Genomic DNA, 13,243 nt, shown 5'->3' on the forward strand with positions numbered 1-13,243 from the left:
AGCCAGAAAGAAGAACAAAATTAGCAAGTACAGACTGAGGTCGAATGGAGGTGGTTGAGGTCCTCGCTCAGAGGAACACCCGACACCTGCTACAACACGGATGCCCCCGGAGGACATCATGCCTGGTGAGATGAGCCGGTCACAAAAGGACAGATGCTGTAAGATTCCTCTCATGAGGCACCGGAGTCTCAAGCTCACACAGACAGAGAGTCAATGGTGAGGCGGGTGAGGGGGGTGACGGGGGCTGGGGAGCTGCTGTGTGGTGGGGACAGGGCCTTGGCCCCCAGGATAAGAGAGTCTGGGGGACAGGGACAGCTGTACTCGGTGCGCGTGTGTTTAATACCGCTGAGCTCTCCGCGGTCAGGATGGTAAGGTCTGTGTCCTGTGTGTTTTACCACAATCTGTAAGATTTCATTAAATAACAAAAAGAAATCTGTGATGGATTTACATGTTAAAACAAACAATAAGCCCAAAATGCAGTCATTCACCCACAGGACTTGCCCCAGTTTCATCCTTTCCCAAGAATGTCACCTTTTATTTTTGACCTGAAACAGCAGAAAGGCATTTGCCCACAGTTATGCAGACCTCAGCTCCCAGCCAAAGTCTCCGTGTCCGTCCGCAGGGCCGCCCTGCCCCGGGGGCTCGGGGGCTCGGAGGAGTGTGTGCTCCCACCCCCACCCCACCCCCTCCCCCCGCTTGCCTCAGCCTGGTGTTCCTGCTCAGACAAGGAGTCTCCCTCTGCTCGCCTCTCAGAGGAGTTCCGTGAGCGTGCCTAGGGCCGTTCTGCTAAGCAAGGGCAACCGCTCATACCAAGACCCTTAGCTGCACCACATCTACAAAGAACCGCTTCCGACAAATACCATATGATCTCACTCATGCATATGTGGAATTTAAGAAACAGTAGGCGCCGGGGTGGCTCAGTCGTTAAGCATCTGTCTTCGGCTCAGGTCATGATCCCGGAGTCCTGGGATCGAGCCCTGCATCGGGAAGCCTGCTTCTCCCTCCCTCCCTCTCTCTCTCTCTGTCTCTCGTGAATAAATAAATAAAATCTTTAAAAAAATAAAAAAAGAAACAAAACAGATGACCATACGGGAAGGGGGACAAAAGGAGAGAGGGAGGCAAACCATAAGAGTTTTTTTTTTTTAATATTTTATTTTATTTTTTTTTAATTTTTTTTTTAAAGATTTATTTATTTATTTGACAGAGAGAGACATAGTGAGAGAGGGAACACAAGCAGGGGGAGTGGGAGAGGGAGAAGCAGGCTTCCCGCTGAGCAGGGAGCCCGATGCGGGGCTCGATCCCAGGACCCCGGGATCGTGACCTGAGCCGAAGGCAGACGCTTAACGACTGAGCCACCCAGGTGCCCCTAAATAAAAATTTAAAGAAAAACAAAACAAATACAAAGAACCTCTTTCTATGCAAGGTGACATTTACAGGTTCTAGGGATCAGGGCCCGATATCTTTTGGGGACCCTCATCCTGGCCCCCACCATTTCTGTCTCCCTCCACGACTCAAGGCGTGTACAACTGCGCCCACAACACAGGAGGAGATGCTCAGTTGTTCTTACTGTAGCCAAGTGTACTTTATTCGAAACAGTGTTTCTCAGTGTATGTTCATAACTTAATAACAATACGCTGAACCATTCTAACTTCTGTAACAATAAAGTAGCTTTGATAGGACAGTCCTCTTACGTAAATGGAGACATGATTTAACGGAATGACATTTCATGAGCTCCAGGCAAAGCAAATGTTGAATTATCTTGTTTAAATTAAATGGCTCTTTTGTGCTCAGTGGTAAACATCACCAAGTGTGTCTGTCTCACTAACACAGTGGATTCGTTATAGTCTAAATTACACAATTCAACTACACGTAACTCGGAATTTAAGCTGGGATATTATTGAGATACAAGCCTTTCACATCCCCCCATGACTGTTATTTTCAAATGACAAGACACTAGGAAAAATTTAACAGAATTTTATGTTTTCAACCGGCTAAACAAACCGCAAGCAATGGACAGACCCAGTTGTCACCCTTGCTTTGCCACTTCCCGGTGCGTCACCGTGGGTGAGAGACTCAGGCGCCCTAGGACCCACAGCCCCACTCACGTTCTCGAGAGAGCAGGGTGAGTGTGGACAAGCACGGAATGGGTGCCCCTGGGCGGGCAGCCAGACTTAGAAGTCCATTTCTCTCTGACAACCCCACAAGCCCACACACACAGCCCAGCATGAAGCACGAACCCTACGGGTGTGAGCCCCACTTGTTTCTTCTTTTTTTAATCTTTATTTTTTTTTAAAGATTTTATTTATTTATTTGACAGAGAGAGACACAGCGAGAGAGGGAACACAAGCAGGGGGAGTGGGAGAGGGAGAGGCAGGCTTCCCGCCGAGCAGGGAGCCCGATGCGGGGCTCGATCCCAGGACCCTGGGATCATGACCTGAGCCGAAGGCAGACGCTTAACGACCGAGCCACCCAGGCGCCCCTACTCCACTTGTTTCTGTCCATCGCTTTGCGCCCTGAAAACCACCGCAGCTGCGTTCTGGGATTTGCTGCCCCAGCCCGAGGGGTCAGGGAAGGGGCATGAGCCGGACTGCAGCGGAGCCCTGCCCTCCGTCAGCACCTGCTGGTCAGCAGAAGCTCCGTGCCACATTCAGGCTGTGCAGGCTGGCGGGGGCAGGGGGGTGGCTGTCGCCGAACTGCGACAGGGACAGACAGCACGCGGATGACCAGGCTTCCTTCAAGGGGAAACAGACCACCTGTGGGGTGAGTGTCTGGGGACACGGAACAAGGGCCAGCTTAGCAATCTGCGGCTGAGCGGACGGTGGTGCCAGAAGTCACAGAACGCGCGTCCACGCAGAGTGGGGGCGTTTCCTAACCGCCCTCTCCCGTGGGCTCACCCTTTATTCTGTAGACAAGAAGGTCACCTTTGAAGAGATTGAAATTTCCAGACCAGCACGATGGGGGGCATCTGCAGGATAAACACTCTGCCAGTCCCTTATCCAGGAAAACAAGATGCCCGGCCCTAAACAACCCTTCCTTCCCTGTCACTGACGTCCTGGCCCTCCCTCCTGTCAAGGACCCCATCGTGCTGGTGAGTTGGGGACGTGCTGCCCCACCCAGGAGTCACCGAATAAAGCATACATCTACAAATTTGCTCGGATGACTTCTGTTTTTCAGCAGACATAAATAGCCTATTTTTTTAATGATAAATCACTGAATTTAAAAAAATAGTAATTCAGTGAGGGAAAATAGCATCACTGTACATTTTTGCAAATCTCCTTCACGTCTGGCTGAAACAAAAGCATTGCATTCCCGTATCTGCTTCTGCATTCAATCCGCCACACGCGATGTGGCCTCTGGGAAACCCTCCAGCGCACTCATGAGAAGTAAGAGTGGGAAAGGCACACAATGTGTTAGTGTGACTGATGTGGGAACAAAGGCAGAAGGAAAATGATTACATTCCCTTATTCCCTCCAGCCCACTGACAAGTCCTTGAAACAGGCAGAGTGCCCTTCGTCCAGGAGCTCAGCTGCCTCTATGTGGACGCGTGGCTGAGGACAAGTCCAACCCCCAGGATCCTATAAGTCTACTTTAACATAGAAAAATTCTTTTGGAAACTTTCTTTATCTCAATCCTCCAAGATACGTTAACAATCATCCCCCAAGCATATAGCCCCCCTGACATGCATCTGAAGTGTCTCATGACTAGGATTTCACTAGACAGTAATAAATGACCTTTTCTAACAGCGGCTGGCCTCCTCAAGGTCCTGGAAACCTTCTTTCCAAAATTCCTTAGAGACTTACACTGTCCCTAACCCCCTCCCTTTGAAAGTATATAATGGGCCACCCCTCAAGACCCCAGTGCAGCACCTTCTGCCCACGGGTCCTGTCCCCGTGCTTTAATAAAACCACCTTGTGCACCAAAGACATCTCAAGAAGTCTTTCTTGGCCGTCGGCTTCGAATCCTAACATTCTTTCCTACATCATCACTGTGAAAACCCTTTCTGCTTTCATTACACAATTGTTTGTACGTCCCTGTCCTCCCCACTAACTTGTAAACTGCACGAGGGGGAAAACACTCATCACGGCCGAGCACAGAGCCTGGTCTGCAGGGAATGGTTGTTGAAGGAATGAACCGGATCTTTGCTACTCAAAATGTGATCCCTAAACCAACAACATCAGCATTGCCTGGGAATCTGTTATAAACGCAGGATCTCAGGCCCTGCCCCAGGCCTCCTGAGTCAGAATCCGCATTTTAACAACATCCCTGGTGATGTGCGTGTATCCCCAGGTGATTTGTCTCAGAAGCACCGGACTGGAGAATAATACACCAAAGCCTCACCAAGCAAATGTCGCTCCAGCCCCGGGTACGACCTCATCACCCCCAATCCCACACGAACCACCCAGACCACACTATCAGCTCGTATCAATCATGGTTAACTCTACTCAGTGTCGCCTGGGACTGTGATAGACAGATGGTCCTCCAGGGACGTCCATGCCCTAATCCCTAGAACCTGTGACTATATTATTTTGGCAAAAGGGATTTTGCAGATGAAATTAAGGTTACAGGCTTTAAATTAGGAAGATTAGTCTTGATTATCACGGGGGCCCCGACCTAATCCCATATATCCTTAAAAGTAGAGCCCTTTCTCCAGCTGGAGGCAGAGAGACGGTGCAGAGGAAGACTCCCCACTTCCGCTGGCTGGAAGACGGGGCGGGGAGGAACAGAGACGCATGTGGCCTTGTGCTGCAAGGCCCCAGCCCACGGCCAGCAAGGAACCAGAGCCCTCAGTCCCGCAACTGCAGGAACTAAACTCTGCCCAAGTTGGGATGAGTTTGGGAAGGATTCCCCCCCCAGAACCTGTACATAAAATCCCAGGCCCTCGGGGCGCCTGGGTGGCTCAGTCCGTTGAGCATCTGCCTTCGGCTCAGGTCATGATCTCAGGGTCCTGGGATCGAGCCCCATGTCGGGAGCAGGGAGCCTGCTTCTCTCTCTCCCTCTGCCCCTGCTTGTGCTCTCTCTCTCAAAATGAATAAAATCATACCTACATACATGCCCGCCCAGGCCCACGGACCCCCAATTCCGGGCGTCTGAGACCTGAACAGAGGAATCAGCGTGCCCACCTGAGCACTGACCTCCAGAACGTGAGCTGATACATTGACATTGGTTTTAAGCCCCTAAGGTTGTGATCATTTGTGACCGCAGCAACAGTGACCCATCTGGGAACCCCAGTGCGGTGGGCACCATCAACCTCCCGCACGGGGAAGGGGCCGCGGCTGTCACACGGCACGTGGCAGCCCGGGGCTGCTGGGTGGCTGCAGAGCGGGCTCTGATGCAGGTCTGCTGGTCTGCAGCGCCCCCCAGCACCCCCACCGCCCTGCCCCCGCTGACGCAGCTCCCCCTGCCCGGAGCACCGTCCCACCTTCCCAAGCCCCACCCTTCTGCACTGTCCCTCCAGGAAGTCTTCCTTAATTTTCTCCAGGCCAGCGCTTCATCTGCCCCATCTCAGGCCTGCCGATGGCTCATGCCACAGACCTGTGTCACCTCCCTGCGATGAGACCCCACACAGGCAGGACGCCTGGCGTCTCCTGCGGCTCCCAGCACCCCTGACCCACCAGCGCTGCTCCGGAGTCAGGCCCACTTCCAAGTGGGGCAGCAAGGAAGGGACTGAGGGAAAACAGATAAAGCGGACTCCACCAACATCACCAAGTCCGTGTGTCCAAGGACGTCATTGAGAAAGCCGAAGGACAACCTGCAGAAGGGGGGAAATATTTTCAAAAATCACATATCTGGAAGAGTTTAGTATCCAGAATATATAAAACACTCTTGCAGCTCAACAAAAAGACAGCGGGTAAATCAATTTTAAAAAATAGGCAAAGGACCTACACAGACACTTCTCCAAAGAGATGGACAAACAGCCAACAAGCACACGAGAACATGTTCAACAACATTAGTCACGAAGGAAATGCAAATCACAACCACACTGAGATAGTGCTTCACACCCACTCAGATGGCTATGATCACAGCCCCAAAACCCCCAGAAAATTATGGGCCTCCGCAAGAGACATGGAGACCCGCTCTCACTGCTGGGGCACTGAGACAAGATGCAGCCTCTGTGGGAAAGGGCCTGGCAGGTGCTCAGGGAGGTAAACACGGGGTTCCCACGGGATCCAGTGATGCCCTGGCCAGGTGTCTCCCCACAAATGTTCACAGCAGCTGCATCCGCAACAACCAAAAGGTGGAAACAGCCCAAGTGTCCACCAACAGAGGAATGAATACACCAAATGTGGTCTATCCATTCAGTGGGCTGTTATTCAGCCTTAAACAAAAATTGGGCCACCCAGCGGGCTCAGGCAGTAGAGCGTGGGACTCTGGGTTTCAGCTCAGGTCATGATCTCAGGGTCATGAGATCAAGCCTCACGTTGGGCTCCCTGCTCAGCGGGGAGTCTGCTTCTCCCTCTCCTTCTGCCCTTCCCCACTCCTTCCTCTCTCTCTCTCTCTCTCAGAAGAATAAAATAAAATAAAATATACTGATACGTGCTACAGTTTAGAACCTCAAAAACATGATGTTAAGAAGCCACACAAAATGTCATCTGGTATAGAAGTCCCTTTATATAAAACATCCAGAACAGGCAAATCCCCAGAGAGAGAAAACAGATTCGTGTCTGAGGGGGAATTTGGGGTGGAGGAAATGAGCAGTGGTTATCTCACGGGCGTGGGCTGTTCTGCAGGGATGATGAAGTTTTGAAACCAGATGGGGGTGGTGGTTGCACAACACTGTGAACGTGCTAAGTGCCCTGAACTGCACACTTTAAATGTTTCATTTCATTTTATTTGAATTTCAGCTCAAAAAAAATGAGAGCGAGACGGGGTGCCTGGCTGGCTCGGTCAGGAGAGCAGGCGGATCTTCATCTCGGGGTCGTGAGTTCAAGCCCCATGTTGGGCGTGGAGTCTACTTAAAAAATAAAAGAGGGAGAGAGAGAACTGAATGCAAGTATCCATTGAGAAGCACTCCAGCTGTGATCAGAAACCCTTTAGATCAGTTCGTGGGATGCCGCTGAGTGCGCACTTCAGACTGGTGGGCTGTGAGCTGCCTAGACGTCCCGGCAGCCGGAAGACACAGCAGCAAGAGAGAAGGGGTCCAGTCAGAGAGCTTCTCGGCCGGAGTGTCTCAAGCGGGGCCTTCTGGGGGCAGGAACGCAAGGGGTCTGACTGAGAGAAGAGGAGAGGCCAGGTGTCAGATGAGGAAGGGTCCGAATGATGGCTGGTGGGGCCCCAGGGACCAGGCCGGGGAGGTATCTGGCCGGGGGTCACCCGGACGCACCAAGCACCACGGCCATCTCGCCCCGCCGGGTCCCATCCCTCAGGCAGCCCCTCGTGAGCCCCCTCGCACCTGCAAGCGTGTGTGTTCACTGTGCAATTGTGACCCACACTCAGGCCAAGTGACTCATGCCAGAAACAGGCAAGGCCATTTCTCGTTGCCAGGACGGGAGGGCGACAATGTGCTGCTCACACGGCCAGGGGCCCGGCCAACCTGCGGATCCTCTCCTGGGTCTGGGCCCTCCGCCGGCCCCATCTGCTGCTTCCTCTCCCTTGGTTTCCCCTGAGCCTCGAGCCCAACCACAGACCCATACACCCATTCCTGTTCCTCTCGTGCTGACTGCAACCCCATCAGGAGGGGAGCCCAGCACCTCCAAACCTCCCTCATCCGGGACCCAGGGCCCTTCAAATGTCACCTTTAATGCCCCAGCCTGTCACCATCGGACTCAGAACGAATGATGTCAGCTACTGCGGCTGTTGCTGCTGCATTTACACTGCACTTGCTGTATACCAGGCCCTGGGCGTGAGCCCCAGCACCCTGGTATCTCCACGGCAGAGGGCAAGATACAGGAAACCTGACTTTCAAAACACTTAACCACCAGTATAGCCTGGCCCATGACCACTCAGACTAACAGCCTAACGGGTACAAGCTGGCTGAAAATCAACCAGCTCTGCGAGACGCTCTCCAAAACACTAAGGGAGAAAGCATAACAGTGTGTGGTGCACATTATTAATTTGGGGGCTCTGGAAGAGGAAGTTTCTGTAGAGGACAGAGGACAAGACAGGAGAACAGAGAGGGAGCTGGGGGTTGTGCCCGACAAGGAGCTCACCTGTAGACTGATGAGGACTGCAGTGGTGGTGGACACTACAAGCAGAATAGGGATGTATCATAGGAGGTCTTAAGTGACAGGCAAAGGAGTGTAGACAGTGAGAATCTGTGGACAAGAGATTGAAGGAGGCTCTGTACGAGAAATGACTGGAGGCAGACGTGCTCTGGGCTCCTGCCACCGAGCTCCTGCCTCCCCTAGATGCAAGAGCAAAACCAACTGAGCAGGGGAAGTGTGGGAGCTTGCAGAAAAGTCCAGAAACTGCTGCTCCCTCACAGGGCTGGGACTAGGGTGGACGAAGTGAGACACACCCCTCGGATGCAAAATGGAAGGGAGTGCCAAAAAAAAAAAAAAAAAAACCAGAGTAATCAAGATAAATTATATTTGAGTGCAATATTTTTAAAAATAAAAAAATTAGGGGCGCCTGGGTGGCTCAGTCGTTAAGCGTCTGCCTTCGGCTCAGGTCATGATCCCAGGGTCCTGGGATCGAGCCCCGCATCGGGCTCCCTGCTCAGCGGGAAGCCTGCTTCTCCCTCTCCCACTTCCCCTGCTTGTGTTCCCTCTCTCGCTGTGTCTCTCTCTGTCAAATAAATAAAATCTTTGAAAAAATAAAAATAAAAAAATTTAAAAATTAATGTCAAAAATCTGTGATGAACAAAGTATCAGTAATAACTAAAACACTGATGGGATCTAACCCTTCCCTCCTACAACATAACCTACTGCCTTCACCCCAGCCCTGGCTTTGATGAACTGCAGCTTCTGGACTTTTCTGCGAGCCTTCACACTTCTGGCTGTAGCTGCCACATCTCCAGGGCATAGTCAGGGGCGCTTGCGGACTTCTCAGGGCACAAATGATGACTTCTCTTGCAGTCAGAGGACATTTCCAGGACAACTTCTCTGGCCCACAGCCCAGGTGGTAACCAAGATGACTAAGCAGAGTGTCTCCTGGTGGATGATGGAACAACCAAGAGGTCTGAGTTCCTATGAACCTCCCTGATGTGGACTTACACCCCTCCTGTATTCCTTACCTTTCCCCCTTGGCAGGCCCTTTGGTCACTCACCTCTATATCTACCCGTCCATCTATCATCCACCCCTTCCTTCCATCCATCTATCCATCCACCCCTTCCTTCCATCCTTCCTTCCATCCATCCATCCATCCTTCCTTCCATCCATCCAGCCAGCAAGCAATGGCCCCTTCTATCCACTCAACCATCGTACATGCACCTCTACGGTCATCCGCCCAATCACTCAGCCAAACCTCTGTCTGCCTACTGCACAAAATCAGCATGTGGGTGTGGGTGAAGCGCCACCACCTACCAGCACACCTACCAAACTTCTCTATGCCTCACGTTCTTTATCTGGGAAGTGGGTACATGTACACTCTGACAAGCTTCACGGGGTTGTTATGAGCATGGAACAACACAATCCATGTCAGTGGTAGCTATGAGATCACACTGTTAACGCAGTTTCTACTATTACAAGATGCCAGAGGTGGGGTGCAGAAATTTATCCGGCAAGGGCTCAGCTTATCTCCTAAGAGGTTGACTCTGACAAGTGATCTGGAAAACCAGTTAAACCTGTAGCTAACAGCTGGGGATGAGCAGCAGATTTGACCTAAAGAAAAGGGATAAACAGAGGTGGGGCAGCCAGGCGGCAGTCCCAAGAAGAGTAAGTGGGAGGCTTGAGGCATGCAGGTGGTCACCCGAGAATCCAGAAGCTGTGGTTTGGTTGGATGCCTGGCCCCTGCTGGCGCCTCAGGGGAGCGCAGACCTGGCCGGTCAGGAAAGTAGGCGGGCCTGGGGTTCGCTATCATCCACCTGCTCCCGCAGGGCCAGTGCCTACTTTTGAGGAGAACTCTGGATTCAGTCGGCCAGCAGTTCAAACCCCAGCTCCGTCACTTGGTTGTGTGGCCTTGGGCAAGTTGCTTACGTGTTTCAGTCACTTCATCTGTAGAATGGGGATAAATAGTGAGCATTAAGAAAGTTTGTTCACAAAAAGCAGTTGGCACTGGGTCTGTCACATCCCTGAAGCGGTAATGACTCCTGAGTGGGGAGGGTAAAAGCCGCTCCCCTCTCTTAGCCTCCCAGACCCCAGAAGTGCAAACGCGGGCTGGCCTCCTCGCCCGCCACCTGTCGCCAGAGGCACCAGTTAACCTGAGCATGTCACCCGGTGCACCGGTGGCCCACTGCTGCCTAACAGTTACCGCCAACTTCAAGCGACACAAATACACGATCTCACAGTTCTGAAGGTCAGACGTCCACGCGGATTTGGCGGGCTCCTCTGCTCCTGGTCTCACACGGCCAAATTCAAGGCGTCAGCCACACTGTCTTCCTTCTGGAGGTTCTGGGAATGAGTCTGCTCCCCAGCCAATTCAGGTTGGTGGCAGAATTGTTGGCCGGTGGGACTAAGGTCCCTGCCTCCCCGAGAGCTGTCGGCTGGGGTCGTTCTGTTTCTGGAGGCCGCCCATGTTCTTGGCCCCCGTTTGAAGCCGGTGATGGCAGGCAAAGCCCTTCTTGGGATTGAAGCTCTCAGCCCTCCTTCTGACTCATCTCTCTGACTCTTCCACCTTCCTCTTTGGCTTTGAAGGGCCCACGTGATTGCACTGGAGGCCTCAGATAATCCAGGACCATCAGTTAAAGTCAGCTAACTCAAAACCTTAATTTCACCTGCAAGGTCCCTTCACAGCAGTGCCCGGATTGTGTCTGGTTCAATAACCCAGGACAGAACCTTCAGACCTCTGCCCACCACCCTGGCCCAGCAGGGCCGTGTTGCCAGTGCCAGGCTTCAACCCCACCTCTGTGGAAGCACAGATGACCAGAACTGCGGGGAAGCCCTCACATGGGTGATGCCCAGTGGGAGCCAGACATGCAGACAAACAGCATGAAAATGGGTGCAGGTAGCCGAGGACCGAGAGCACAAGACTGAGCCCAGGTTTGGGGCGAGTCACTACAGTGGTGTGAACCACCTGCTTAGGTCCCACAGCAGATCTGCAGTAGGACGAGAGCCAAATACTACTGTCTAACTGACCAAGCCAGTGCCTTCCACAGGGCAGCTCAGACCCTCTGGAGTGATCAAAGAAAGACGGTCACCAGGGACCCAACATGGGGCAAGCCTGGGGTCTGAGATCATTAGGGCCCTTGGTCCCGCCGCGCTCCAGGCAACTGGGATGGGCAGGAAGGTGAGGTGCTTCCTGCCCACCCAAAGGCCTGCAGAGAGAGGACCCTTTTCTCCCAAGGCCAGTGACTTAACTGCAAATAACAATGCAGGGTATTTTCTGAGATCCTTGCCTCAAAGTGCACCCAGAGGGGCATCCAAACAAGGGCAAAATCATAAACTGACAAAGATCTGCTCTCTCTGCAAATACAGTCTGGACTGCTGGTTCTCCAGCTGAGTCAGTGTCGCGTGTGCATGCTGCACAGAGAGATCACCCAGAGGCCCTTTAAGTGCACATTCCTGGGCCCTACCCACCACCATTCAGATCCCAGGAGAGAGCCTCAAGAACCTGCTCCCCTGGGGCCTCAGAGGCAGGGCTGGGCTGAGCACTTTGGGAGAGAAAACCTCTGCTGGAGGGAGGGTGGGAGGAGAGGGGGAGGGTGTGGGGGGAGGGGCAGAGAGCTGAGACAGGCCAGCCCCAAGGGCTCCGACCTCACCAAAATGCCTCTGGCAGCAAAAAAACAATGACAGGCTGCAGGAGATCAACCCTGGGCTCAGACTCCCTCTGCACACCTACTAAGAAAGTTAAGGATATGGGAAAATGTTGGGGTTCAGAGCCCACGGCCAAGAAAGACTTCTTGAGACGTCTTTGGTGCACAAAGGTGCTTTTATTAAAGCACAGGGACAGGGCCCCTGGGCAGAAGGAGCTGTAAGGGGTCAGGAAGAGCGGCCTATTATATACTTTCGAGTTGGGAGGGGTTAGGGACACTGTAAGTCTCTTAGGAATTTTGGAAGCAAGGTTTCCAGGATCTTGAGGAGGCCGACTATTGTTAGAAAAGGTCATTTATTACTGTCTAGTGAAATTCTAGTCATGAGACCCTTTAGATGGGGCGCCTGGGGGGCTCAGTCGGTTAAGCGTTTGCCTTTGGCTCAGGTCATGGTCCCAGGGTCCTGGGATCGAGCCCCGCATTGCACTCCCTGCCCCGCGGGGAGTCTGCTTCTCCCTCTCCCTCCCTCCCCTGCCCTCTCTCTCTCTCAAATAAAAAGAATCTTTAAAAAAAAATGTGTATCAGGGTCCATATGCTTGGGGGATGATTGCCAACATGATTACTGGGGGGTTGAGCTAAAGGAAGTTTCCAAAGGAATCTCTCTGTTTAGACTCACAGGATCCTGTGGGGTTGGGATGGTGTTAAGCTAAGATTGCCTTTTGCCCTTAGTGTCTAGTGAGGCAGCTGAGCTCCCCGAGGAAGCTCCCTTGTTTCACACATCAGTTACCAGCCACTCTGGAGCCTCAGTTTCCCCATCTGTAAAATGGGAGTGAAGGTGGGGGGTCAACAACATGCGCTCTGCTAGGTGAGGCTGTAGGTGAACATGCCCCCTGGGTGCTTGGTTGTCCGTGGTCTGACCCTTCCCTCTAGCCCCCCACCCCCAGCAATCACAGTGCTGGGGCCCCTCAGCTTGCAGTGTTCCTCATTCTCTTTGTTTCTCGCACACACAAACTCATATATAGTCTTCCTCCTTTCTACAGATTTGCCAAATAGACGAAACAGCCCTGAAGCTGACAATAGGATTTTCTCATCAGAAAGACTAAAATGGGGGTGCCTGGGTGGCTCAGTCGGTTAAGCGTCTGCCTTCGGCTCAGGTCGAGATCCCAGGGTCCTGGGATCGAGCCCCACATCGGGCTCCCTGCTCGGCGGGAAGCCTGCTTCTCCCTCTCCCATTCCCCCTGCTTGTGTTCCCTCTCTCGCTGTGTCTCTCTGTCAAATAAACAAATAAAATCTTAAAAAAAAAAAAAAAAAGAAAGACTAAAATGCCTGTTGTGGGGGCGGCTCAGGGGGAACCTCACCAAAAAACCGGCTGTCTCCTTCCTCTACTTGTAAGTTCATTCCAAGGCAGAAGGGACAACCAGAGGAATGTGCTTAAGGAGGACCAGAAATGGGGGCTG

At 52.6% G+C, this 13,243-nt stretch overlaps 1 long non-coding RNA gene across 2 annotated transcripts; it reads right to left on the bottom strand.

The window, feature by feature from the left end:
* Positions 1 to 6,909: 6,909 nt before the first annotated feature.
* Positions 6,910 to 10,674, bottom strand: LOC110572342. 2 transcript variants are annotated; one of them, XR_002479848.1, is made up of 4 exons: positions 10,384 to 10,674; positions 9,988 to 10,092; positions 8,148 to 8,252; positions 6,910 to 7,209 (listed from the first exon to the last, which is right to left on the bottom strand). It is a non-coding gene; the product is annotated as an uncharacterized LOC110572342 (long non-coding RNA). The 2 variants fall into 2 exon arrangements; XR_002479847.1 differs by having other exon boundaries at positions 9,848 to 10,092.
* Between the last annotated feature and the right edge of the window lie 2,569 nt (positions 10,675 to 13,243).

Source organism: Neomonachus schauinslandi, chromosome 9 (genome assembly GCF_002201575.2).
Source record: "Neomonachus schauinslandi chromosome 9, ASM220157v2, whole genome shotgun sequence".
Lineage (NCBI taxonomy): Eukaryota > Metazoa > Chordata > Mammalia > Carnivora > Phocidae > Neomonachus > Neomonachus schauinslandi.